This window comes from Marmota monax, unplaced genomic scaffold (genome assembly GCF_021218885.2).
Source record: "Marmota monax isolate L192 unplaced genomic scaffold, Marmota_monax_Labrador192_F-V1.1 WCK01_AAM20220418_F8-fsc00024, whole genome shotgun sequence".
In the NCBI taxonomy this organism is placed as follows: domain Eukaryota; kingdom Metazoa; phylum Chordata; class Mammalia; order Rodentia; family Sciuridae; genus Marmota; species Marmota monax.
The window spans coordinates 4,506,300-4,531,540 of record NW_026695224.1 but is presented as its reverse complement, the minus strand read 5'-3'; the positions used below and the strand labels follow the sequence as shown (position 1 = coordinate 4,531,540).

At 58.3% G+C, this 25,241-nt stretch overlaps 1 protein-coding gene across 5 annotated transcripts in view; it reads right to left on the bottom strand.

The window, feature by feature from the left end:
- The window catches only part of Adcy7 (adenylate cyclase 7), a 53,934-nt gene extending 31,869 nt beyond the window's left edge, over positions 1-22,065 (bottom strand). The window contains exon 1 of one of the 5 annotated variants that reach the window (XR_009225924.1): positions 2,866-3,088. The gene's annotated coding sequence lies outside the window, so the exon portion shown is untranslated. Of the gene's footprint in view, positions 1-1,562; positions 1,634-2,865; positions 3,089-7,859; positions 8,047-22,020 lie in introns of those variants that run through there. The other 4 variants (XM_058576013.1, XM_046434327.2, XM_046434326.2 and 1 more) reach the window with 4 other exon arrangements.
- Between the last annotated feature and the right edge of the window lie 3,176 nt (positions 22,066-25,241).

Genomic DNA, 25,241 nt, shown 5'->3' with positions numbered 1-25,241 from the left:
TAGGGCCTCGACATTCCTGAGACTGGCTTTGAACTTGTAATATTCCTGCCATCACCTCCCAAGCCGCTGGGATTACAGGCATGCACCACTGTGCCCGGCCGTAAATGTGTGTTTGAAACAGGTACTTACATCCCCTCCTGGGCACGACTGAGTCAGCACAACCCCTGGGAAGGCAGGTTGGGGATTCCTAACAAAGGCACCACTGTATACACATACCTTTTGACATAGCAAATCTACTTCAGGTAATTCATCCTACAGACACTCTCACCTGTGTGCAATGACATACGTGCAAGGTGACTCATGATGGCATTCTTCATAATAGTGAATGGTTGAAACAAGGTGTCTACCTGTCAGGAACTGGCGACATGAATCATGATACCCTACATTCCTACAGTGGAATACTATGCAGCTTGAGATCCTGTGGAAACCTCTCCTAGTCAAAGCACGGAGCAGAACAGAGGAAGGAGCCGAGGAAGGAACAGAGAAAACCAAAACTTGCTTTGGCAGAGAGGCCAGATCGCACTTCCCATTTTCAGTTTCCATTCCTATTGTTGTGTTGCTTGTGCAAGTGTAAAAAAAAAAAAAAAATCTTAATACATATTTTTTTAAAAAGAATCCCAGGTCTATCCTTTCTAAGCTGCGGGACCCTGTGCCTCAGTTTCCACTTTTGAAATACAGGGGAGAGAATACCAGTCTGAGCACCCAGGGCCCTGAGAGGCTTCCGTGGGTCCTGTAGGGAGGGTGCTGAGCCTGCGTCTGTCACAGAATGCCCAATCTGGGCGGCCCCTATTGTCGAGGTGCCAGAAAGGGCCGTGGAAGTGAGTGGCCCAGAAGCAGCCCTTCCCCGTCACCCGCAGCCTGCTCTGAGCCTGTGGCAGTGCAGGGTGGGACAGGCCCAGCTCCCCCCTCTGCCCCGGGGGGCCTCTGGTTGGAGAGAGCCGGGGTCACCATCTCGGGATGGCTTTTGGTGCCATGAGTGGCCCCACCGGTTGGTGACACTAGCTGGGCCAGGGAGCAGCCCTGAAGCCCACCCAGGGCGGGGGAGGAGAGGATGCTGGCCCCAGCCGGGGGGGCTCCCCGGTGGCATCCCAGGGGACACAGAGCCTTCCCCAAGCTCCAGGCCACCAGCAAGACAGGAGCCACAACACGGGGCCCTCGCGGCGTGCCCTGCAGGGGGAGAAACTGGACAGCAGAACCCCCAGCCTGGACCCTCTTCACCTTCCCGAGTGGTGGGGGGGGGCGGGGGGCGGGGCCTCCCCTCCCAGGGCTCTCCCCCCACCTCCCCGGATCCTAACCCGCTGGTCCAAACCCTGCCAGTTACACAGCGCTCCTGCTGGGACAGGAACCCAGGCCTGCCCTGCTCCAAGTGCAGGCTCAGGGCCTCTTACTCTCCACCGGGGCGTCCTGTGCCACCCTCTGCCCCACAGCAGGGAAAGTGACGCCACTGAGCACACACCTCCACGCAGTCCCCAATCAAGGAAGTGCTGGGCGCACTCCTTCCTCTCTCCCATTTAAAGGTTTTTTTTTTAAATTTAAAGGGCAGCCAGCACAGTGGTGCGCACCTGTGATCCCAGCAGCTCGGGACGCCGAGGCAGGAGGGTCACAAGTTTGAGGCCAGCCTTGCTCAGCAACTGAGGGAGACCCTGTCTCAAAATAAAAAAGTAATCAAGGGTGGAGGATACGGCCCTTGGCACAGTGCCCTTGGGTTGACCCCCCAGCACTGGGGGGTGGGGGAATCCCCTGCACATATTAGCAAATCGAAGGCTCTGACAAGTCCTGCAGGAAACCCCCTGAATCAATCACAGCGACGCCCTGTTCACGGGACTCATTTCTTGCAATGAATATCTAGTGGACTTCCTTTAGGGACATGCTCACTTGGAGTTCCCATGGTGACTTGGCCACTATCCTCTCCCTTTCTGACAGGCTGGGAAGCTCCCTCAGGCTGGGGCCCCATTATCCCACCTCCACCTGACCCTGGGTTGTGCTAGAAGGCTGCGTGGTGGGGAGGGGGACAGGCCCATGCCCCTACTTGTGGGCCGGGGACCAGTCCTGACCGTGGCCTCCCTGGGTGAGGGCGAGGGGGCACTGGGGAAGAGGGCCTGGGAAGCATTCCAGAGCTCTCCAGCGCAAGTGGGCTCGGCCTCCCTCCCAGGCCTCCCTCCCAGACCTCCCCCTCAGGCCCCTCAGGCAGTCTTCAGGTGGGAAGTGACCTGCCCCTGGGGACAGCCAGACGGAAAAGGACTCTAAATGCCAACCAGTTAAGCGCTCCTGTCAACATTTCCTGACTTGCCGTGCCACGCAGGGAGATGGCCCCCTGCCTCAGTTTCCCCGTGGGCCCCATGCAGGTTGGTGCAGGGGACAGAGCCCTGGGCTGAACACCAGGAGACCCGAGGTCCTGTCCCCGCTCTGCCTCCCCAAGCTGTGTGACCTGGGCAGCTCCTCACCCTGTCCAGGCTGGCTCCTTCGCCCCCTAAGGCCCTTCCCTCTCAGACAGCAGAGAAGCCAGCCCGTCGGTGGCAGAGGCACCCGCCACCCAGCACGCAGCCCACCCCAGCCCACTGAGACGTCACTGCCTGGCCGGGCTCCCCGTCCCAACAGCAGACCTGAAGCCACCACCTGCCCAAGCTCCCAGCCCACTTGCTGGGGCTTCCTGAGACCTCCCTCAGGACAGGGCCATGTGAGGGACAGGGGCTGCCCTGGGAGGCCAGGCTGAAGGCCGGAAGAGCCTTGTGCAGGGGAAGGAGCCCCACCCGGCCTCCCCCACCAAACCACAGCCCCGGCTTCCGGAACTGCAGCCACACGGGGGCTTGGGAGGCCCCACCACAGATCCCTGCTCCTGACGCTCATCCTGCCCTCAGCTCTTACCTCCAGGGTGGCCTCCAGGCCGGGCAGGCAGGGCTGACGGAGCCTCAGGCCACAGCAGCCTGTGTACCCCGAACCCAGGCCTCCCTGAGGCGGCCCCAGGGCTCCCCACACCTGTCCAGAGCCCCAGGAACCACCACCCAGTGCCGGCTCACCCCCTGGCCCAAAAACTCCTCCAGAGCTTCCCAGGCCTCCTGGGTGGGTGTGCGATTTGACTGATTTCGCTTCCCCAAATAAGCCCCACCCTTCGGTCTCCTCCTGCCGCCTCCCACCTCCACGGCTGGGAGGACTCCTGCTGCCTGTCACAGCCAGGCCCCACGGCCACCTCCTCCAGGAAGGCGGCCGGCCCCTCCCCCGACTGCCCACGCCCAGCTCCGAGCCTCCCACGGCACCAGGTGGACCATCAGACCCCGCAGCCACACACGGCTCGGGGCCAGGCTCCAACCCGGGGCCCGTCCTGTCTGCCTGAGCTCTGGCAGGTCACTAACCTCTGAGGACCCAAGCTCTCGCCTGAGTGATGGAGAGGAACCTGCCCTCCCGCCACGCCCTGTTCTGACGGTGAAATCACCTCCTGGCTGTGAACCTCCTCATAAATCCAGAAACACCGCCCGGGGAAGGGGCCCACCTGCCACAGGGAGTCGGCCTAGGGCCTCCAGGCCCCGCCCACCAAGGGCTCACGGGGCACAGGGGAGCAGCTGAAGCCACAATCAGACAGACAGACATGGTCCCTGTGCCGTCCACGCTGGGGCGGGAGGCACACCACAGATGAGCTGAGTGAGGAAAGGCAAATGCCCAGGTGGGCAGGGGTGAAGCCGGGGTGAAGCCGGGGCCCGCAGAGTCTGGTGGTTGGAAACACAGGATCCACCTGGGAGGAGCTGTGTGGCTTTGGACATGTTCATTAACCTCTCTGGTCCTGAGTTTTCTCACCAGAGGAATGCACCGGTAATGGTACCTAGCTCTCAGGGGCTTCACAGAGGAGGGTACGCAGTGAGTGCCAACACACGGCATTATGTCAGCCGGCTCCAGACACAAGGGATTGGCAGCCTGGGAAACAGGCACCAGCAACACACTTCAAGTCCCAGGGGTCTCCCTTCCACTTCCAGGCAGCCCCCAAAGTAACTCTTCTCTTCCCTCAGGGACTGGGCCTGCTGAAGTGCTGGCCCTGGCCCAGGCCCTGCCTGGCACCACCGCACCCCCTCCTCAGGGACAGAGTGGTGGCTCCAGGGAGTCTGGGTGTTTCAAAGGAGGCCACTTCCCACTGCCCAGGCCCCTATTAAAGCAGCCTCCAGTGGCTTCAAAGGGCTCCTCCCCCAGCCGAGGGCCGTGGGAGACAGGTGTGGGAGGCGGCAGGGCTGGGCCCACAGCAGGCAGAGCTCGGTCCCAGCCCGGTGGCCAGCCCCCGCCCACACGGTCAGGAGATTCCCAGGATGCAGGACCAGCCTGCCCACTGCAGAGGTGGACACTGAGGCCCGAAGGAGGGGCGATGGCTCCGGGGATGGAGCCGGGCAGGAGGAGCCCAGGTGACCAGCCCCGAGTTCACCTCCTCCTGAGCGAGACCCGGGGGAAGGGGCAGGGGGCCGAGGGCCCAGCGCCCCCAACTCGGCTCCAGCCGGCAGACTCACCCTGGGCTGGCGCCTGAGGTGCGCCTGGTCCTCCCTGTCCTGTCTGCTCTCCTCGGCAGCCAGTCAGCACCACTGAGGCCGAGGCTGAGCCCCAGAGCCCACCGCAGGGCGGGCTGGCCAGACCTGGGGCAGGACAGAACCAGAGGGGGGGCCAGAGGGGCCTGGACCCCGAAAAACAAAAAGATCCCAAGCAGGGCACTGTGGGTCCCCGTGACCACGGGGGCTCTGGGCCCTCGGAGCCAAGCAGTGACACCACCCACAGGAGTCCTACCAGGGACCTCACGCTCCCCAAACTCCGTCCAAAGACTGTGGCCACTCCTTCCCTGTCCTCACCACCAGGGTGCCATCGCCCAGGGGCGGAGGTGGGCCTCAGGGGAAGCATGGCTCAGAGCTGAGGACGTCACCGGGCCCCTTTCCCTCAGGGGGGAGTCCCTTCTGACCGTCAGCATGGCAGAGGGGACAGAGGGACAGGGAAGGAGCGGAGAGGAGGGTCCCCCCAGCACCCCGGCACCAGTAACGGCCAGGGGCGGCTGCGGGCGTGGGGGTGTCACTTGAGCTGACTCAAGTGCCAATGGGCCTCCCTTCTCCCCGGGCTCAAGCCCCCCCGAAAGGGGACACATTCCAGGGTATGAGGCCAGGGGACAGCCAGGTGGTCTGAGGAGCAAGTTGAGGAGGGACTGGCCCAGAGTGGATGAGAAGGGACAGGGACAGAGCTGAGAGGGAGGTGGGCCAGGTCAAGGAGGTGACAGCCGTAGGCAGTGGCAGGTCGGGCCAGATGCCTATGGCTAGCCAGGGTGCTGTGCCACCCTCCTTAGTGGAACCAGGGCCACTGGACGGAGGAGGCTGGCGGAACTCCCCACACCCAGGCTCCGGGGGCTGCGGACCCTCTCGGGGACGGGGAAGTGTTTTTCATGCATCTGACTCTCCATGAACCCACCTGGACGCTGCATCAGCCCCATTTTACAGATCAACTGAGGAACAGAGAGACACAGCGATTGACCCAAGAAATGCAGGCTCTCGGGGAGGTCCTGCCCCCCCATCCCCACCTCCTAGGTCCCCCAGAGTCTCCCAGTGTCCAGCCAAGGCAGAGGACAGCGCCATGACAATGACAGCTCTTCCACTAGGTGCCAGTTCTTTCTTGCCAGGGCAGTACATAAACCCCATTGAATCCCTTGGCCCTCTGAGGCCTTGGGGACCACCAGCAGCCCCATGTCACAGATGCGAGACAACCTCCGTCACACGCTGCTGGCCGTGGGCAGAGTGGCACTTGAATCAGACCAGGGTGCCACCTGGCTGTCTCGGGAGGTGGGGGCTGGACTGGTGACCTCCACAAGACCCTGGCTCTCCCGCTGGTGGTCGTGCACCGCCCCACCCACTGGTCCAAACTGACCCCAGCTCTTGGCTCCACGGCTCTGTTGAAGCGTGGGGAGGGCTTCCCTCCCAAGCCACGGGAAGGAGGGCCTGGCAGACCACTGCCCCTCTGCCTGCTCCCTTGGAGGCCCTGGAACTTTCTCAAGCCAGGTTAAGGACAGCCCTCTGCCTGGGCAAGAGGAGAGGGTAGGTGGCCACCACCTCAGTGTGAATGGGCCCCACCTCCTCTTCCTCCGGGAATGTGGGGGAGGAAGGCAGCACAAGGGTCAGGCCACCAGCCACTCGGGGTGACCCTGAGCAGTGGTGGAACAGCAGGGCAGACAACCCCAGTGTCCGGATCATCCCCCTCCCTGATGTGTGGGACCTGACCTCATGTCCAGGAAGGCAGTGCCCAGCGGGGGCATGAGGGCCCTCACTTGGCCCAGCCACCTGAGAGGCCCTGTGTGATCCCAGTTGCCCTGAAGTGACGTTGGGCCAGCCACAGGGCACTCTCTTAGAGGAAGCTGACTTCTCACCTGGCCGGGGAGGACCTCCCCTCCACTAACTCCTCAGCACCAACCAGAGCCCCTGTCCCAGCTTCGCCAAACATGAGGGGTGGTATCCAGACCCCACTCCAGACCCCGAATACGGGGAGGCTTTCAGAGACCAGCTCATGGGGTGATCCGAGAGAGGACGGTACCCCGGGTCTCTGCGTCCACCTCCGTAACCTGGGGCAGGGTGACTGGTACCCACCACAGGGGCAAGAGGCGGGGAATGGGCCAGACTAACAGCTACGGATGGCAAAGGGTGGTGCCCGCCCCTCACGCGACACCACAGTGGACCTTGGTCTTCCTTTGGTCCATCACTCCTGCCCCTTCGCACTTGTCCACACCCACCCCTGTCCCACACAAAATTCCAGAATACCCAGGTTCTCGGAGACGGGAGGACACACCCCCAGCAGAGCGAGAGGCTCAGGCGCCCTGGCCTCCTCTTCAGCCCGCGGGCTTGCCATTCAGTGCCCCTTTAGCTTGGTCCAAGACCAGAGCACATTCACCATGTCGCAGACCCGGGTCCTCCTCACAGACCTTTTCCCCTAACAAGCACGAATGCGAACCCTGAAGCTTTCAGTGTGCCGCCCACACACAGCAAAGACCCCCGCCCCGGCACCGTCCGCCTGGCCACCTCTGCCTGAGAGCTGGGTGACAGCCCCTCCAAGCAGCCAGCCCACTATGGCCTCCAGTCCAGGCCCTGGAGCAGGGACCCTCCGCACCTCAGGCTCTTTACTGCCCCAAGGGTTGGCCAGGGAGCAGACCCTAGCCAAGCTGTGCTGACCCTGAAGCCCAGTGAGACGACAGAAGAGGAGGGACCTGCTCCCCGTGTGTCCATACACGTGTGCTCTGATGAGTGCATGGAAAGGTCTGGAAGACGGACCCCTTTTGGTCCTGATGGTCTACCTTAGTTCCAGGGCCCTGGGCTGGGAGGGACAGAAGGAGGGCTGTTCCCTTTCCCGAGGCAGCTGCAGCCGCCTCTGTCTTGGGTGTGTGCCACGCTCAGGGTTTAAAAGCTGTTTCCTTCTCTTATTTGCAGAGTTGGAGATGGAACCCGGTCCCCGAGGGCTAGCAAGCTACACCCCCGCCTCCACTCTCCGAGGGTTTTTTGTTTTGTTTTATTGAGTCGGATCCTTGGCCAGGTTTTACTTTCTTTGAAAACAGTGAAATGTGCTCGAGAACGTGAAATCTCCATCCTGAAAGCAAACATCTGAGCACCGAGGTTCCCAGCACCCAGGAGGCCGGGGCCCAAGGCGCAGCACCACGATCAGAGCCTGATGGCTGTCGTCTCCGGTCCTCTGTTGAGAAGGAGCCACCGGCCAGCCCCGGGAAGCCCCCTCCAGCGCCAGCCATCCAAGCCAGGCCTGCTGCGCTCAGCTCCTGCCACCCGCCAGGGCACAGGGCCTGTCCCGCCCGTCCCCCTGGCCAGACGGCAGGGCAGATGGCACGCTGTCCCCACACCCGCGCCCGGCTTTACCTGGTTCTCCGGGTGCCCCTCAGTGGTCAGGCCAGGCTCTGTGCCTGCAGGGACGTCCTCAGAGGGCTCCCGGGTCACCATGTGGAGGCCCTCCACCGCTACCTAAAGGGAGTGAGTCACATCGACCCGCCACTTCCTGCTCTGGCGGCGCCCCAGGAAGGCTGCTGTGCGCCCTGCGCTGCGGGCTGTGTGGGCCCCTCTCCCCGCCTGGCCAGCCGGGCCCTCGACGGGAGCGGGGCAGCTGCCAGCCCAGGCCAGGCTCCAGTGACTTCACGGAAATTTGAAGCTCGAAGCTGGAACAATTTTGAAAAAAAAAATAATAAAACAAAAACCAAGAGGCTGGAGCTGCAGCCCGGGTAGGCGCCCGCCTGGTGAGCGAGGCCGGGTTGATCCCCGACACCACAGGGACAAAAAGAACCAAGACCTCTGTTGGGGCCCCAGGACGCCTGCTCTAGGCAGGAAGCCCACCCTCCTCGGCCCGAGGCAGACAGCTGGGCTGGGGCCTGCGCCTGGCCGTGCCTCTCACGCCCTCCGTGTCCTGGGCTCAGTTTCCCCAGCCACAGTGGGGTGCTCGGGAGATGGCCTGAGAGGTCACGGTCTTCCAGGACAGCCTGCTGCCCCCCCACTTCACATCGGCCTGGCTGCAGCGGCCAGGGCGGGCGGGGGGTGGGGAAGGCCAAGCTCAGCCTTGGAGTTTCCATTCCCAACACTGGAGCCTGGGGAGCCCCGCAGACGGGCACCATGAGGCCAGGGATCAGCCCAGCTCCCCTTCCATCCTGCTGGGCTTCCGCTTCCCCGCTGGGTCATGGGGGGGCCCCCAGTGGTGAGACACCAGGAAGGACCAGGGAGCAGGGACCAGGGACCTCCAAGACAGAGGGGGGCTGGGGGGCTCCGGCTGCTCCTCAGGGACCCCTGCTGAGATGCGCCTGGGTCTCCCCACATCCCACCTCTGGTGTCAGACACTCCTGGGCCTCCCGCCCCTGCCTGCTCCACCACAGCCTCTCTGTTGCTCTGTCCCCCAGAAGGTGGCTATACCACCAGCACCTCTGTCCCCGGCGCCCAGCCCTAGTCGGACACAGAGTGGGACTGCACACAGCAAGGCTCTTTCAGTGCCAGACCCTGTGTTGGGAACTAGCAGGTGACCTAAGGGTCTGTCACCTTGGGGGAAAGACAAGGATCGGATTCGCACAGGGCTCTGGGCTATTCCAGAAGCCAAAGGAGGGGGTGCAGGACCTCACAGGGAGCCTGGCCATGGCTTCTCCTTCCTTTTAACACCCATCTCCCAGGGCTGGGCATTCCAAAACAGAAAAGGAATGGACATCACTAGAGGAGAAAGATCAGCCATGGACCCGGAGAAGGGATTCACAGTCGATGTCTGACCAAAGATTCCTCTCCAAAATATATAAAGATCACCCACAAATCAAGAAGAAGGTTGGGGGACTGGGGTCATGGCTGAGTGGCATGAGGCACCGGGTTCGATCCCCACACCACATGAAAGTGAATAAATAAAAGATATTGTGTCCATCTACTACTAAAAAAATATTTAAAAAAAAGAAGAAGAGCGCTTGCCTAGCATGTGGGAGGCCCTGGGTTTGATCCTTGGCAACACATAAAAAAATAAGCAAATAAAATAAAGTTATCGTGACCATCTATAACTAAAAAAAAATATTTAAAAAAGAAGAAGGAAGAGGAGGAGGAAAAGGAAGAGGAGGAGGCACCATGCCAGGCATGGTAGCACACACCTGTAATCCCAATGATTTGGGAGGCTGAAGCAGGAGGATTGCAAACTGAAGGCCAGCCTCAGCAACTTAGCAAGATCCTGTCTCAAAATCTTTAAAAATGAAATAAAAAGAGCTGGGAATGATGTAGCTCAGTGGTAGAGTGTCCCTGGGTTTGATTCCCAGGACCAGGGCAGGGGGACCCTACCTAAGGATGCATTACACCACTAGAATAACTAAAATTAAAAGGAAAATACCAAGTGTTGACAAGAATGTGGAGCAACTCCAATCCCACATACCCTGGTAAGAATGTAGAACGGTGCCTCCACACTGGAAAATCCTCCTGCAGTGTGGACTCGGCTAACCATAGGCTTCCCTAGTGACTCAGCAATCCAGCTCAGACATTTACCCAAAAGAAGTGGGTACATGTGCCCACAAAAGACCTGCCTCCCAAGGTTCAGCTCCATCATAATAGTAAACTGGAAACAATCCAAATGCCCTGCGACGGGTAACGGAGAAACACGTTTCACAGATGTATACAGTGGAAAATCACTCAGCCACAGATAGGAGCAGGTTGTCACCCCCAACACCATGGGCAGAGCCAGAGGACCCGCTCATTCCTACCTGTTTCCACTAACATGAGACTTCAGAAAAGTCGACCTCATCGATGTGACAGAGCGGGACAGGCTCACCCCAGGAGGATGCTGACTGGGAAGGGACACAGGGGACCTTCTTGGGGCTGACGATGTTCTCAGTCTCAAGCTGGTGCTGGGAACGTGGGTGTGTGAGAAGGAAAAGTCACCGCTCCGGCCGCTCAGTGTGCACTCTTGACTGTGTGTAAATCACACTTTTTAACAGGATTGACTAATCTCTGATCCCTTTGTTTATTTTGGAGGCTGTGGCGCTCGCTGTAGGCTGCGGGAACACGGGCCTGACTCGAGTCTGGCCAGAGCCAGGTGCAGAGCCAAAGCCAGGGTGAGCTGGGCCCAGAGGCTTGGGGGGGGGGCAGGGTGTGTGGAAGCTGACCAGGGACAGCAGTGAGCAGGGAGGCTGGGGGTCAGCAGGGGTGAGCTGTCCCCCTCCAAGGCAGGCAAAGCCCAGGGGGCTGGGGGTTCTCCAGGGAATGGCCAGGTGGGGAGCAAGTGACCCCGATTGCACCTGACAGACCACACCTTGTGTCCACCATGAGGTCTCCCAGTGTGCAGAGGCCAGGGCCCCTGTGGTCAGCAGCGGCACGCCAAGACTTCACACACATGGGCCCACATGATCCCTCATCAACCCCACGAGGAGGGACCTGCTACCATCGCTCCTGCACAGAAGAGGAAACCGAGGCTCAGAGAGGCCACCTGACAAAGTGCACAGACAGAAGCCCAGTCGGGACTCAGTCTCACCCCATCCACTCCGCAGCCTGAGCTCTCAGACTCTCATCGCTGACCCTCCCGGGAGAAAGGAAAGGCTTCCTTGGGGACTAACTGCCTCCAACAAGATCACCAAGCCCTGACAGGTGGTGACCCCAAGTCTACAGAGCAGCCCCCTCTCCTCCAGCTCCCCCAAGAAGGGGGGCCTCCGGCCCTTAGAGCATCAGGAAGCGTCAGGTTCTGTGTGCTCAAGGGGCCAGGGCCTGCGGCATAGCCCAGCCCTCTCCTCGCCCCCTGCCCTGTTCCTGGTGCTAGGGACACAGAAGTGACTTGGGCACAGACCCTGTTGTGCAAGTTCCCAGCCTGGGGGAGGGTCTCACCAACAGCATGGCACAGAGAGGGCAGAGGGGCAGCTCTAAAGGCAAGTGATGGGGTCTGACACACAGGAGAGAGGCCTCAGCCGCCAGGGGAAGGTCTGGGGGGGCCAAGACCAGGCCGCGAAATAGTGGGCAGGAGGAATAAAACTGCAGCAAAAACAAGGCGGACAGAGTTGCCAGTCTCAAGGGCCAAATGAGGCTGAGCGTTGAGCAAACAGCTTGGCGCCTTCGACAAACCCAGATGTCCAGCCCCTCCCCCGCGGGAGGAAGCCCATCGCCCCCCAGCGCCTTGCAGGGGGCAGGGGCGTGGGAGGGAAACAAGGGTCCCCACCAGTCACCTCTCTCCTGCCATCAGGCAGGGAGCAGGCTCCCCCCACCCCAGCAGGGGTCTGAGCAATCAGGCTGGCCACTGGCCACCACCCCAGCCCCCGGCCCAGGGGCGATGAAGAGCACCCTGCAGTCGGAGCCTCCGTGGATGACCTCAGCTGAGGCACAGGACCCCGGGAGCCCATCTGTGAAGTCACAACCTCACAGTCCAGCTCCATGGGGGCTCAAGGGCCAAGTGAGAAGCACATGGGGGGACAGAGTAAGTGCTCAGTTAACACCAGCAGGCCAGGGAGGACCGCCAAAACCTCTTCTGTAGACTCGGGCTCTACTTCCTGCCTATCTCCACGGCTTGCCCATGCCTCCTGAGTCAGGTCCTGGCCGCTCAGGCCCCCAGACCCAGCCCAACTTGCCTTGCCACCCTGTGTCCCGTGACCCACTGTCCAGCTGCCGGACTCTCCTTGGGCCTTTTCTCAGGCCTTTCTACCTCCTGAAAGGGTCTGGCAGAAATGCCAACTCTTCCAGAAAGTGTCCCCCAGGGTCCTATCGTCACCATCACCGGGTCACAGTCCCACAGAGCTCCCCTTGGCCCCCCTGTGGAGGACATTCATGGTCACCCTTTCTGTGGCGGCCATTTTGACTCCTGTCAGCAGCTCCTATTCCTACAGGAAGTAGCTCTCAGCCCTCCAGGGTGGGCTCCTGACCAGGGTACCCGAGGGACGGGTGTGGGACTCAGGGAGGGCCACTGAGGCCCAAGCCACTGCCCTTTCACGGGGCTGTTAGGATGGAAGCCGGGAGCCCGGGGCCCCTCTTGGTGGTCAGCCTCCTGTCTTAGTCCCCACACTACCTGTGACCCGTCACACGGGTGGCTTCTGAGGTCCTGAAAGGCATCACGGCTTGCACCCTAGTCTTAGATGGTCCCCTCTAGAGGAAGCCAGGCGCCACGGCAGGAGGCCGCTCAGCAGGCCTGTGGCAAGAGTGGTGCTGGAGGAGCCAAGGCCTCCGCCCCCCCAAGACTGAGCCCCCGGGAAGCCCCATGCCAAGCCTTCAGATGCCAACCTCAGCAGGGACCCAAGCCACGGCCACCCAGCCGAGCCTTGTTGCTGACCCACAGAGGTTGTGGATAACTGCAGAATGTCACGCAGCAGTGGACAATGGGCACCTTAAAATGAAGCAGAGAGACGGGGAGCCCCAGGTCACTTATACCAGCTCCCCAAGACCTTCATTACAGCAGCCACGAGGGCCCCTTTCACCCCCCCCCCTTGGGCCAGAGGAGGGTTTTGGCTCTTCCTGCTCAAAGAAGCTGGTCTCATCGGGCTCTCTCACGTAGCCCGGCTCCCCCACCTGACCCGCTCGCAGAGGGCGAGGAAGCTCCCCAGCACCCGGGGCTCAGGAAGCCCTGGGGACCTTCCTGCCAGACTGAACTGTGTACCCAGGTTCTCCAGTGAGAACACGGAGCCCGCTCTGCGGCCAGGAGCAAGGGCTCCCGAGGCTCACCCCCCAGGCGAGAGGACAGAGCAGGCCCAGTCCTGGCTCGCGTCCCCAGCCCCGCCACACTGGGACACCTCGCTGGGTCAGGCCCAGCCTTGTGGTCCCGTCACTCGGTGTCCTTTCAGATCGATTTTGCACCGGGGGTTGGGTGGCATTCCAGGGCATCCGCCCATGTCCTCTGGGACCTCTGTCCTCTGTCCCACTGAGGGCTCGGGGATGAGCAGGGACCCCGTCCTTGGGGAGCCCCGCACCTTTGCTATCAGAATGAGCTCCCTGGAAGCCCTCCCTCCAGGTAGGACTCCGAATGGCCACGGCCTGGCTCCAGCCCAGCAGGAGAAGGAAGATGCAGCCCACACCCTGTGGGTGGTGCGGCCTGGGGGAGCGAGGGTGGCCCCACAGCCCAGGGCCCCAGGGTCTGCCAGGCGTGGGGGACAGGACTGTGGAGAGGGCCAGGGCAGCCGGGGTCACGGCGGGTTGAGTAACAGAGAATCTGAAAAGAACAGATGTGAGAGCGAGAGCCTGCCAACCAGGAGGCCCATGTCCTTTGAAAACTTTGCAGCTGGGCAGACGCCTGTCCTTCCCTGCACCCAGCCCGGTGTGACCCCAGAAGAGCAGGGAGGAAGATGGCGTCCTCCCAGAAGGTCCTGGGAAAGGGGGGACGGATGCTGCCAAGGAAAGAAAGCGGCTCAGGCCCGGCACATAGGGCTAGGGGTGCAGCTCAGGGCCAGGGCATGGGCCCCGCACCCCACAAAAAAAAAATTCCAAATCTTGGGAATTATTACTAAATGATAGAATTTAGAAGGGTTTTTTGTTTAAATTCCATCTTTTTTTTTTTTTTTTTTTTTTTGGTACCAAGGATTGAACTCAGGAGCCCTTGACCACTGAGCCACATCCCCGGCTCTATTTTGTATTTTATTTAGAGATTAGAGATGGGGTCTCACTGAGTTCCCTAGAGCCTCCTTGCTGAGGCTGGCTCTGAACTCTCCATCCTCCGGCCTCAGCCTCCTGAGTCACTGGGATTACAGGTGTGCGCCACGGCGCCCGGCTCACATCACTCTTTGCTTGTCTGTTTTTAAATTTTCTCTAATAAAACTACACCAACCAGTTAAAAGATAACAGGAGGAAAAGCAACTACAAGGAAGAAAGAGCAGGAATAAGGGGAAAGAATGCACCGAGATCAGGAGTCCCCCAGCCAACACCAAACTTGGCATCCCTCCAAGGCCAGGCAAAACCTGGAGTTCCCCCCCAAAAAAAAAATTATGTTAAAGCCATCAAATATCAGTGGCGGACTACACAAGGGGCTTCCACAAGACAAGCCCATCTTCCAGAAGTGTGTGATGCCATCTCCAAGTTAGACAGAGCCTATGGCTACAACCCAGTTACAGGATGCAGGAGGCAGGACCATGCAGACAGGAAGCTGCTGCAGTAAAGACACCTGCTTCCACCAAACCTCCACGGATGACAGAATGGAGAACCACCTCATTAGGTGCATTAGGATTTGGATCCTGATTTTATTAAAAAAAAAAAAAAAACGAAAAAAGTACATTTTTTGAGATTTATGAAACAATTGGAACCCTGACTCATTATGATCTTATAAACTATTGCTAATTTTTGGACACAATGTTACATTTTTATTGCAAATTGACTGTGTTTATGGAATACAAAGTTCTCTCTATACAATGTGGAATGATTAAGTCAAGCTAATTAACATATCCCTCACTTCAGATGTTTACCATATTTTTGTGGTGAGAACATTTAAAATTTGGAAATATACACTGTGGGCTGTGCTGTGATGCTTTTTATTTTTTTTTAATGGTACCAGGAATTGAACCCAGGGATGCTCAACCACTGAGCCCCGTCCCCAGCCTTATTTTGTATTTTATTTAGAGACAGGGTCTCACCGAGTTGCCTAGGGCCTCGCCATTGCTGAGGCTGGCTTTGAACTCATGATCCTCCTGCCTCAGCCTCTGGAGCTGCTGGGATTACTGGCGTGAGTCCCTGCACCCAGCTGCCATGGTACTCTTGAACCTAATTCCTCCTTGTCTAACTGAAACTGCATCTTGTCACAAACACCTTTCTGGCTTCTGCCTGCCTCTGGTCATACCTCTGCTTCTGGGCTTGATCGTTTCAGAGGACATGTATGGGAGATCATGCTACATTTTTCCTTCTGAGCTCACCTCATGTCACTTAGCAAAATGCCCTTCAGGTTCATCTATGTTGGTGTGAATCACAGAATCTCCCTCTTTTTAAAGGCTAAATAGTATTCCACCATGAATCCACATCACCTTTTATTAGATGGACACTGGGTTGATTCTACGGCTTGGCTAGTGAGTGCGGAAGCGCCCATGTCTCAACATACTGATTTCAAATCATTTGGGGAGGTCTCCAGAGGGGATACAGCTGGATCACATAGTCGCTCTATGCCCCTCCGTGCTGTTTGGCAATGGCCAGGCCGAATCATATTCCCACCGGCACCTTGCAGCAGCCCACGAGGGTCTCCTTCTCTCCACATCCTCGCCGGCACGTGTCTTTCATTTTTTGTTAACAGCATCCTGACAGTTGTGAGGTGACATCCCATGGTGCTTTTAATGTGCATTTCCCTGATGAATAGCGACACTCAGCGTTTGTCATGAATCTGTTGGCTTCCTCCCCACCTGTTTCCCCATGCTGGGGAGTGAACCCCAGGGCTCCACCACTGAGTTACATTTCCAGCCCTTTTTATTTTGAAACAGGGTCTTGATAAATTGTCCGCGTTGATCTTGAACTTGTAATCTGCCTTCCTTGGGTTCCTGAGTCTTTGGGATTACATCCCCAGCCCTTTTTTTTTTTTAAATATTTTTTTAGTTGTCAATGGACCTTTTTTATTTATTTATATGTGGTGCTGAGAATCGAACCCAGTGCCACACACATGCTGGGCAAGTGCTCTGCCACTGAGCCACAACCCCAGCACCCCCACCCCGCCTTTTTTAAAAAATATATTTTATTTAGAGACAGGGTCTCACTGAGTTGCTTGGGGCCTTGCTAAATTGCTGAGGCTGGCTTTGAACTCGTGATCCTCCTGCCTCAGCCTCCGTCCCCCGGACTTTTATTGGTTTTGACGCTACTATAAATAGGGTCTTTACATTTTTCTCTTTGGGATATTTTATTTTTAGTGTATTGTAACTCTATTGAATTTTGTGTGCTGATTGTGTATCATGCAACTTTACTGTATTCGTTTATCAGTTCTAACAGTTTTTTGATGGTCACAAGTTTTGTATTTTTTTAAGCGTCCTTATCTTTTCATAACGTAGGGCCAATTTTCACAGATGCAGTGATACACTATCTGGAGGGGGACACAGAGATGCCTCTTGGCTGGCCAGAGTCAGGAGTTGGAGACCCTGAGGCCGGGGGAGTCTGTGGGGTCAGCATACTCTCCCCCTCCCTCTCTGTAGGTCTAATTTTTCCATCAGGAAATGTGGAAACCCTGCCAGCACAAGAGCTCTCCCATCTGTTGTCTCATCCGAGTGGCATACAGGGAAGAGGTCATTTTTGGCCCCTTTCTACAGATGAGGAATGTGTGGTCCTGAGAGGGAAGTGACTCACTGGGGGACTCCAAGCCAGCAGCACAGAACCCCGTCAGCCCTGCCCCCGGCTGGAGGGAGGAAGACAGTCGGGGAGAGACAGAGTAGAGTCAGAGACAGACACACAGACACAGGCCCTCCCCACTGCCTCCTAGAAGCCTCCGGGTCACCTGCCAGCCACCTTCCTCTCCCCAGGACCTCCCACCTCACCCACAGGGGCTTAGAGGCGGCGAGCAGCTGCCTGGGCGGCATCTTAACACCTCTCCTGGTGGCGCTGTCTCCTGGGAGCCCCTCCCCAGCTCACCCTCTGACCACAGAAGAGCTTACCCAGGAGCTGGAAGCTCCCAGCTCAGCGCCTGGGACAGACAGGCCGCCAGACACAGCCTACCGCAAACCTGCATCCAGTCTGTGGGCGCCACAGTTGGGAAACGGACCTGCTTTTATTCACCCTAAGAATCCCCAGTGGATGGAGACCGTAGTAGTTACCGGCTGCCGCGTGCATCAGGAATCCTGGAAACAACCTATATGTCCAGCAATAGGGGACAGAGGAAATCATCTGGGGCTCCTCCTGGGTGGAGTGCTGAGCTGACCCTGAAGTCTGTCTTGAGAACCTTGGTTTCTCCAGCCCAACCCCCACAAAGCCTGGGACACACAAAACCCTCCTCAGAGGACAATAAGGTGGGTTGTGAGGCTCAACATTTTTTTTTCTTATCATATGTTTGAGGAAAAAAAAGTCATCTGCAGGGACATATGTCAATATGTAATGGGTTATTTAAACAGCAAAGATTCTAAGGTTTCCCCCCACCTGCTGTATTTTCTGATTTTTCAAGAACCAAATGTGAATTCTTTCTGTAATTCATACTAAAGTCATTTAGAAATAAGAAATGAACCGTTTCTCCTCCTCCCAACAGGGGCGCTCAGAGCCATGGCCAGGGCAGAGCTTGGCTTCCGCCCCAGCACCAGGCTGCCTGACTGGGAGAGCTGTGAGGGTCACGTGGCCTCTGAACCCCAGTGTCCCCTGTCACCAAACTGCACTCCTCCTGCCACCTGCACTGACATGCCTCTGTGAAATGGGGACCGCAGGGCACATCTGCAAGGGCACCCAGACAATGCCACCCAGCCACTGCCCACCCCACACACAGGGGTGCCCACGTCCAGCCTTTGCTCACCCTCACCCAGGCTGGTGGGAGTCGCTGTGTCAGAGCCCAGTACTGAAGAAAGCCACCATCCCAGCCTCACATGCAGAGAGGACCCTGCCACCCTCCAGGGAGGCCCAAGGATGCCCAGTCCTTAAGGAAAGACCCCGGGGCTCAGGGAACCAGAGGCTCACACAGCAGACCATGGCAAAAGCCACCACGGGACCCCTCTGGGAGCCCCTCCTGTACCCTCCTCACGGGGATCCACCCTGTACCCCTTCTTCAGAGCCAGGCACACAGGGCTGCGGGCAGGATGCGAGGACCAGGAACACAAGGGGACATGGCAGACTGTAGCCTCAAGCTCCCCTGCCCAGCCCCCACAGCACCCCAATCCCCACGGCACCCCAGCCCTGCACCCATACCCTGCGTGCTCACGTGGCCACGGAGCACGGCTGGATGGAGGAGCAGGCGGGGGAGAGAAGAACCTGGGGTCCCTTCCCCATGACGGCAAACCCAGAACCCCTGGACGCCAATAGGGGACACTGACCAGGTCCTGTGTGAGGAGGAGAGGTCGCTGAGCATGAGCCAGCAACTGCCACACAGCCACATGGCTGGAGGTGCTGGCCTTCTGAGTTTGGCAAAGGAAACTAGAAATCTGGGTTTTCTATGCAAAATCTTGTGGTTTTCAAATGTTGGCCATTTATCCAAAATACACTGTACTTCTGCAGCCCTTCTGTTAGTGCCTGAACTTCTATTAGTGCTGTGTGGCCCTGAGCAAGCCACTTAATCTCTCTGGATTTCAGTAGTGTGATCTGTAAGGGGGAAAACCAAAACCTGCCTCTGGTTTATTGTGACAATGAGACAAGTTAAACTGCCAAGGCTAATGGTAACAAAGCAGCAATAACACGTTGACATTCACAGAGGGCTGAGCACCATTCTAAGTGACATGAATTGTTGTTAAGTCCTGTTCTGAGGTTGGAACTTATGATCCTCCTGCCTCAGCCTCTAGAGTTGCTGGGATCACAACTTTGAACTTGAAATATTATACACAATAGTAGGGTTTTTTTTGTTTTGTTTTTTCTTTTTGTGGTGTTGGGAATTGAATCCAGGGAGGCCAGCACTCTACCAACTGAGCTAGATCCCAGCCCCAGTTTAGCTGTTGATGGATCTTTATTCATTTGTTTTTATGCGGTGGTGAGAATTCAACCCAGTGCCTCACATATGCTAGGCCAGCACCCTACCACTGAGCCACCACCCCAGCCCTGAATTTGAAATATTTTAAAAACTTCAGAAAAGTTAAGTACAAAGAATGCTCCTGAATTCTACCCAGATTTGTCTCTTTATGTTATTTTGCCTCATTTTCTTTATTTTATGGCTACTTACGGGCTTCTTTTTAACATTTGAGCATAGATGACTTAGGCTGTGTCCATTTACCCCTAAATATGTTTGCACATATTTCCTAAGAACGTGGATCCACATGAACAGTGATGAGACACCAACGTTAGTACTTTGTGGTCACCAACGTCAGTGTCGACAAGAGCTTTCCAGGGTCTTCTCCAGCTGCAGTTCACATTCTGCATCTCACTGCCATGACTTTTGGCCTCCTTTCATCTGGAACTGATCCTAGGCCTTAAAGATAGACGTCCTCCTCATTCCCATTTTGCAAAGAGGTGGAAGCGCTTGCCCGATGTCATACAGCTAGGAAGTGTGGAGCCTGGGGACTCCCTCCTCGTCCCCAGGCCCCCGGAGCTGGCAGATAGCAGCCTTTGTGTTCATAACTGAAAACAGGGGCCCCTTCTGCTCACGTGGAAGCCACCTCATGCAACAGGTGGTCACTGCTGAAAGAGGGCCCTCCCCACACAATGACAGGGCCTCCCGCTGCTGGCTCCCTGCACCTGGCCTCGACCCCGTGGGCCCCATTTAACCATTTCCAAATAGTGTGCTCAGGTGCGGAGGGAGCCACCTGCCTCTAGCAAACTGGGGGACAGAGAGGGTAGGGCAGAGCCGCCCTGTTTCTCTCTTAAAGTCACAGTCCGGGTCCAAATGTCCAAAAGGCAGAGGTGGTAAACGCCCTGGAGACGGGGCTTGAAGCCCTCAAGCCCTAAGAGTCCCCAGGTCCTGCCCCTCACCACAGACCACCCAGGCTGACAGGGCCCACTGAGGTCCGTCATGGCACTAGAAAGGGTTGCGCTGGAGGGAGGGGCGAGAGGACGGGGGTCACACACAGTCTGCAGCACCTGGGTAGAGGAGAGGGGCCTGCAGGTGGATCCTGCAAACTCAGCCTCCTCAGCAAGATCGGCAGGTCCCTGACCCAAGCCCAGGCCACAGGGAGGTGAAATCATCCAGTCCCCTGGGGACCAGAGCTCCACCCCACAATTCCAGGCTGGGCAACACTGGTTCCCAAATCTGGAGCTGTCAATGACCTCAGTGCCACTGCCCCTGGCCTGGTGCCCCCCAGGAGAGGACCTGCCATCGCTCACTCCCCATCTAGCCAGTCTCCAGGCCGTGTCCATCAAGAGGCTCTCCAGCTACACAGCGGAGGAGAAGAGGCGACCCTGCAATGAGAAGCTCTGCAACTGACCAACGGGGGCTGCCGAGTCCCAGGCCCTTCTGTTAGGTTTCACAGCTGATTTGTAAGGAAACACCTCACAACCTTGGGACTCCACCAGAAGCTCGCGTCAGCCCCCAGACCTCACCTGCAAACCCAAGTCCAAGTAGCCACTACAGCAGTGCTTTTGAGAACTTACTAAAACAAACACAAGAGGAATAATTGCTTTTCTTCCTTATTGTTGATGTGGTGAAAATACAAAAAGCATGAATAAGTAAGAAGATGATCTGTCAACAACCCCCCCAAAGATACCCCTGAACAGACCCCTCCCTGTTCTCCTCTGGTTCACAGTAGACAGATTGGCCTGCAGGCTGCACTCTATCTTACTCATAGGCCAGTGGCCTTCAGAGGGCAGGCCCCACCTGGCTCAGGCAGCCCACTTAAGACCCCCAGCTGCATTCAGCCAGGGCCTGACATAAGCATCAGCAGTTCTGTCTGCTCAGCTGCAGAGGAAGAGGATCCAAGAGGTGGGGATGGGAAGCAAAGGTCCGAACTGCCACCAGGTCATAGGTAGGAACAGGAAGATGGGAGAGGTGGACGGGCAGAAGCAATGCACATCTCCCTTGGTGGGTAACTTAACAGGCCCATCTGGGACTCAGCCTTCAGGTCTGTGAGTTGGGCTCACTTGTGGGTATTCGACTCAAACTGCGTGAAGGACTAACTTGCTATGAGACCGGTTTCCCCCATAAACAGGGCTTCCAGTCCCGACATTTTTTCTCTCTCCAGTACTGGGGACTGAACCCAGGATCTCACCCTGCTGGGCAAGTGCTCTCACCCCCACCCCCTTCCTAACTTATGATCAAAGGATGTGCAAAATTTACAAGCAATAGAGCCTCCATGGGAGGCCCAGCAGGTCCCACAGCTCAGCCCCTCCATGACAGGCCCAGGGGCGCCCACTCCTCCATGACAGGCCCAGGGGTGCCCACTCTCAAATGTCCAGGCGCATGGATCTACTACTGCCTGGGGGTGGCCGCACACCTTTTAGGGCTAGAGGCTACACATGGGGACCCGATTCACCAAGGTGACGCTGCCCGTGGCTCTTCCCAAGCTCCGCCTGCCACTCCTGCGGGACCTTCTCATAGAACTGGGTCTGACCCCCACCCCCAGCTAAGCCAAGGTGCAAGGTGGACAAGCTCGTCCCCCGGGGGCCACCCGCCCACATCCGACAGCAGCTCTTGCATCCTAGCCCCTGTCTCCAGGCCCCTCGGTGCCGGTGCCATCCTGAGGGAAGGGTCTGAGCGCAGTCCCGGCTGTCCCTCAGGTCTCTGTCTTGTCATCCTAAGGTGGAGCGTCCCCAGTCCCTGCCGCTGGGGACCGTCTGGGAAGCCTCCCGGGCAGTGTCTGAGAGGGAGGGGGTGACAGAGAAGCCCTGACCCACCTGAGGGCTCCAAGCCTCCGTGGCCGGGCATCCCGCTCAGTCCCGCACCCCAAGGCTGGGGAAGGACACCCGGGAGGGGCCCGCCCGCGCCAGCGCCCGCGCCCGCGGGCCTCCTCCCACCGCGACTCGGGCGTCCCCGGGTCCCGCCCGCTCCCACCGGGCCTGGCCGGAGCCCCCGCCCGCGGCCACCTCGCCCCGCGCCCGCGCTCACCTGCAGCCGCCGCTCCGCGCCGCCGCCTCCGCCCGAGTGGCCGCCCGAGTGGCCGCGGGCGGGCCCGGCGCTCCGGGCGGGGGCGGAGAGGCCGCAGGCGCCCCCCGCTGGCCGCCCTGCCCAGGCGACGCAGCCCGGGGTGGCCGGCCCCCTCCCGCCGCGCCCCGCTCCGCGTCCCCGGAAAGGTGGAGGGCGCACCGCCATCCCGCTCCGCGCCGCCGCCCACCCGAGCTGGCCGGCAGGACTGCGGCCCCGGAACTGTTTCTCCGAGTAACTCCCGCTCTGGCTCGCGAGCTCCCGGCGCCCCCGCCCCGTGCCCCGCCCGGACCCCAGGAGCAAACGCTTCTCAGCCCTCGCTCCAGACCTGGCCCGCCCTCCACTAAGGCCGCGTTCTGGAAGGCGCTCCAGGGGTGCGCTCCGGCCAAGGTGAGGAAGCTTTGGCCCCAACTCTGACTCAGGCCCTGGCCTCCCGGGAGGGTCCAGGGGTGGGAGCCGCCCACTCGCCGCCCTGGTGAGTACCGGCTTTATAGACCTGGCCCTCGCAGATACCAGGACAAAGGCTGCCTAAGAAAGCAGTGTGCAACCGCATAGTGACCCCTATAACCCAGCCCTATAACCAGGGTGGGGCCCAGAGTTGGCAGAAGAGAAAAAAAAATCTGTTGGGTTTCCTCCGAGGCACCCAGGCTGGGAGAGCACCTCTGAGTCAGGCTGGGAGGGCTGGAGATGAAAGGAAGGAGTAATCAACCTAAGGGGTGTGTTTAACTGGAGACTCCCCAGGTCCCTCCCGCCCAACTTGTCCAGAGCTCCCGATACCTGAGTGAGGTCCTCACTTCGGGTGGATTCCCAGGGCATTCCTTGGAAATGGAGGCCTAGCTGCTCAGGCAGCTAGTACCAGGCGATCTTGTGACACACAGGTTGAAGGAAGCCTGGACTACTTGGAACTCTCTGGTGGGACACTGGGACCAGGCACCCTAGCTCTCCCTACAGGCCAAACACCCTAAGTTATCACAGTCAGTCACCCCCAGCGGGCCTGGAACCCAGCCCAGCGACACTCACTTTGAAACCACGCTGAGGAATCAGATGGTGGAGTGCAGGAAAGTGAAGATCTATCTAACCTCCACTCCAGATGTCCTCCCTGAGGCTTACACCCCTGTCCTTAGCAGATCCTCCCAGCTCCCCCACGGCACCTCCTCTGGCCTCCTCTGAGCGCCAGGCAAGGTAAGACATTTGGCTGTCTGGGCTCAAGCCGCTCCACTGTCAACCCCCACCACCGACAGCCCTGGCCAGGTCACCAAAGCATTCCCAAGAACTCTCCTGAGCAGCTAGGCCTCCCAGGAGGGGACCCTGGCAGTAGGCAGATGGTGACCCTCATCAGGGCAGCTTCTGACCAGCCCATCCTGCACCCGCAGCCCTCTCCAACAGCACCCACGCAGCAGGGAACCCACCTGTTTGGCCCAAGTCCTCCAGAACAGCAAGTGCCCAAGGTGCTCCTGGTCCTCGTCCAGGAGCAATGCTGTGACTTCCGTCCCTGCCCTCTGAGTCATCTTCCCACAAACCCATGACCAACTCCTCTGACAGCAGACAGTTAGTTAAAAAGACCTGGAGAAAGTGAGGTAGCCCCCGGTCAGCTGTAAGACATCCCCCTCCTGCCTCTGCTGGGGCTCCTCAGCTCAAACTGGCCACCAGCAGTCTCCCAGACGTTTAATGGAAACCCACTGCCTGGCCCCACTTCTGATTCAGTAAATGTGGGATGGGAGAGCAAGCCTTCTGCCACTTCGGGGCCTCGGGTCAGAAATGGGGGAGCCAGGCTCTGAAGCTCAGTCTCCCAGCAGGGCTGGGATCCTACTGCCAGAGTCTGCTCCCAGGGAACAGGCATTATTTCAAAACCCAGGTGAGTTCAGTTAAGGATGGCACTTCAGACCGGAAGGACAAACAAGGGATGGTTTCTGTTGAATGAGTCGGCCACCATTTGAGGAAAAACTGTCTGAAACCACCTCATACCCATGCTTTAAAAAGAAGGAAAAAAAAAAAGTTGAAGATCTTTGAATGCTCAGGTCAGTGTCTGGGGTTTGCAGCAGTTTGGGGGCCTGGCCTCACAGTGCAGGGAGAGGGTCTTAAGCCCACTCGCCCACCACACCAATCACAGTGGGAGCTGAAAACCACTTCAGTCAACTCAATCCTACCCTTTACCAGGCAACGGAAATCACAACCAGGTGGACAGCACGCGAGCACACAGCCTGGTGTCCTGCCAGATCCTTCCACTTTGTCTCTTGTCACTCGGGGGGCCTGGGGATGGCCTTCCCAGCCAAGTGGCCCTTGCTGCCCACCTCTGAGGAGGAAGGGGTCTCCTCTTTCCCTCCCCCGCCAGAAGTGCTCGCCTGGTGATTATCGAGGCTCATGGGGACCTGAGCGCAGGCAATACGGCTCACGTTGTTAACCAGAAAGGGGATTCTGTACTTCACCGTAGAAAAGCAAACAGTCCAGAGAAGAAGTAGCCATTTCCGCCCATCCCTCCTTTGTGCCACTCCCCGAGACGCTGATTCTAAAGGTTGGGAGATGCTCGGTCCCACTCCTCTCTCCAGCCAATCCATACTTAGTTGGAAAACTGGCCAGGAAGATGGCAGACTGAGCCCTGATCTATTCTTGCTGCCTCCCCAAACCAGTCAGATGGCAATAAGAGGATTTTTTTTTTTTCAAGGCCCAAAGAATGGAGAAATCAGAGAGCTTTGGAAGGGGGAGGCAGGTGGTTTGGGGTTACTGACTCAGTGCCTCAGCAAACAGTCCTGCCCACGCTGGTGGCTGGGACAAGAATCCAACCCAGTTGTCCTGGGCAAGCTCCAAATTCTCAGAATTAGGAGGCTGGCAGGAGGCGGGGGGAGTAGGGGTAGGGAGGAGCTGGAACGATGGTCACAGGTGGGACATCTAAACCACAGGGGCACCAGTGTCTCCCACGCCTGGCAGAAGGCTGGAGAGGTTTTCTCTGGGAAAAGGTAAAATAAAGAATCTCTGAATGGAGGAAAACCAAGCCTAGCTTCAGGCAGGGCTACCCAACTGAGAACAGGGACACCGAAAAGCTAATTCTATATGGAAAGCTGAGACCCCATCTCCAATGCAGTCCTTCTCCCAGGATATTGGCAGCCAAACCCCAGAGGCTGGACAGATTCTCTGGGGATCCCCACAACCTGCTCACCCCTATGAAGGGCCACATTGCCTCACGAAGC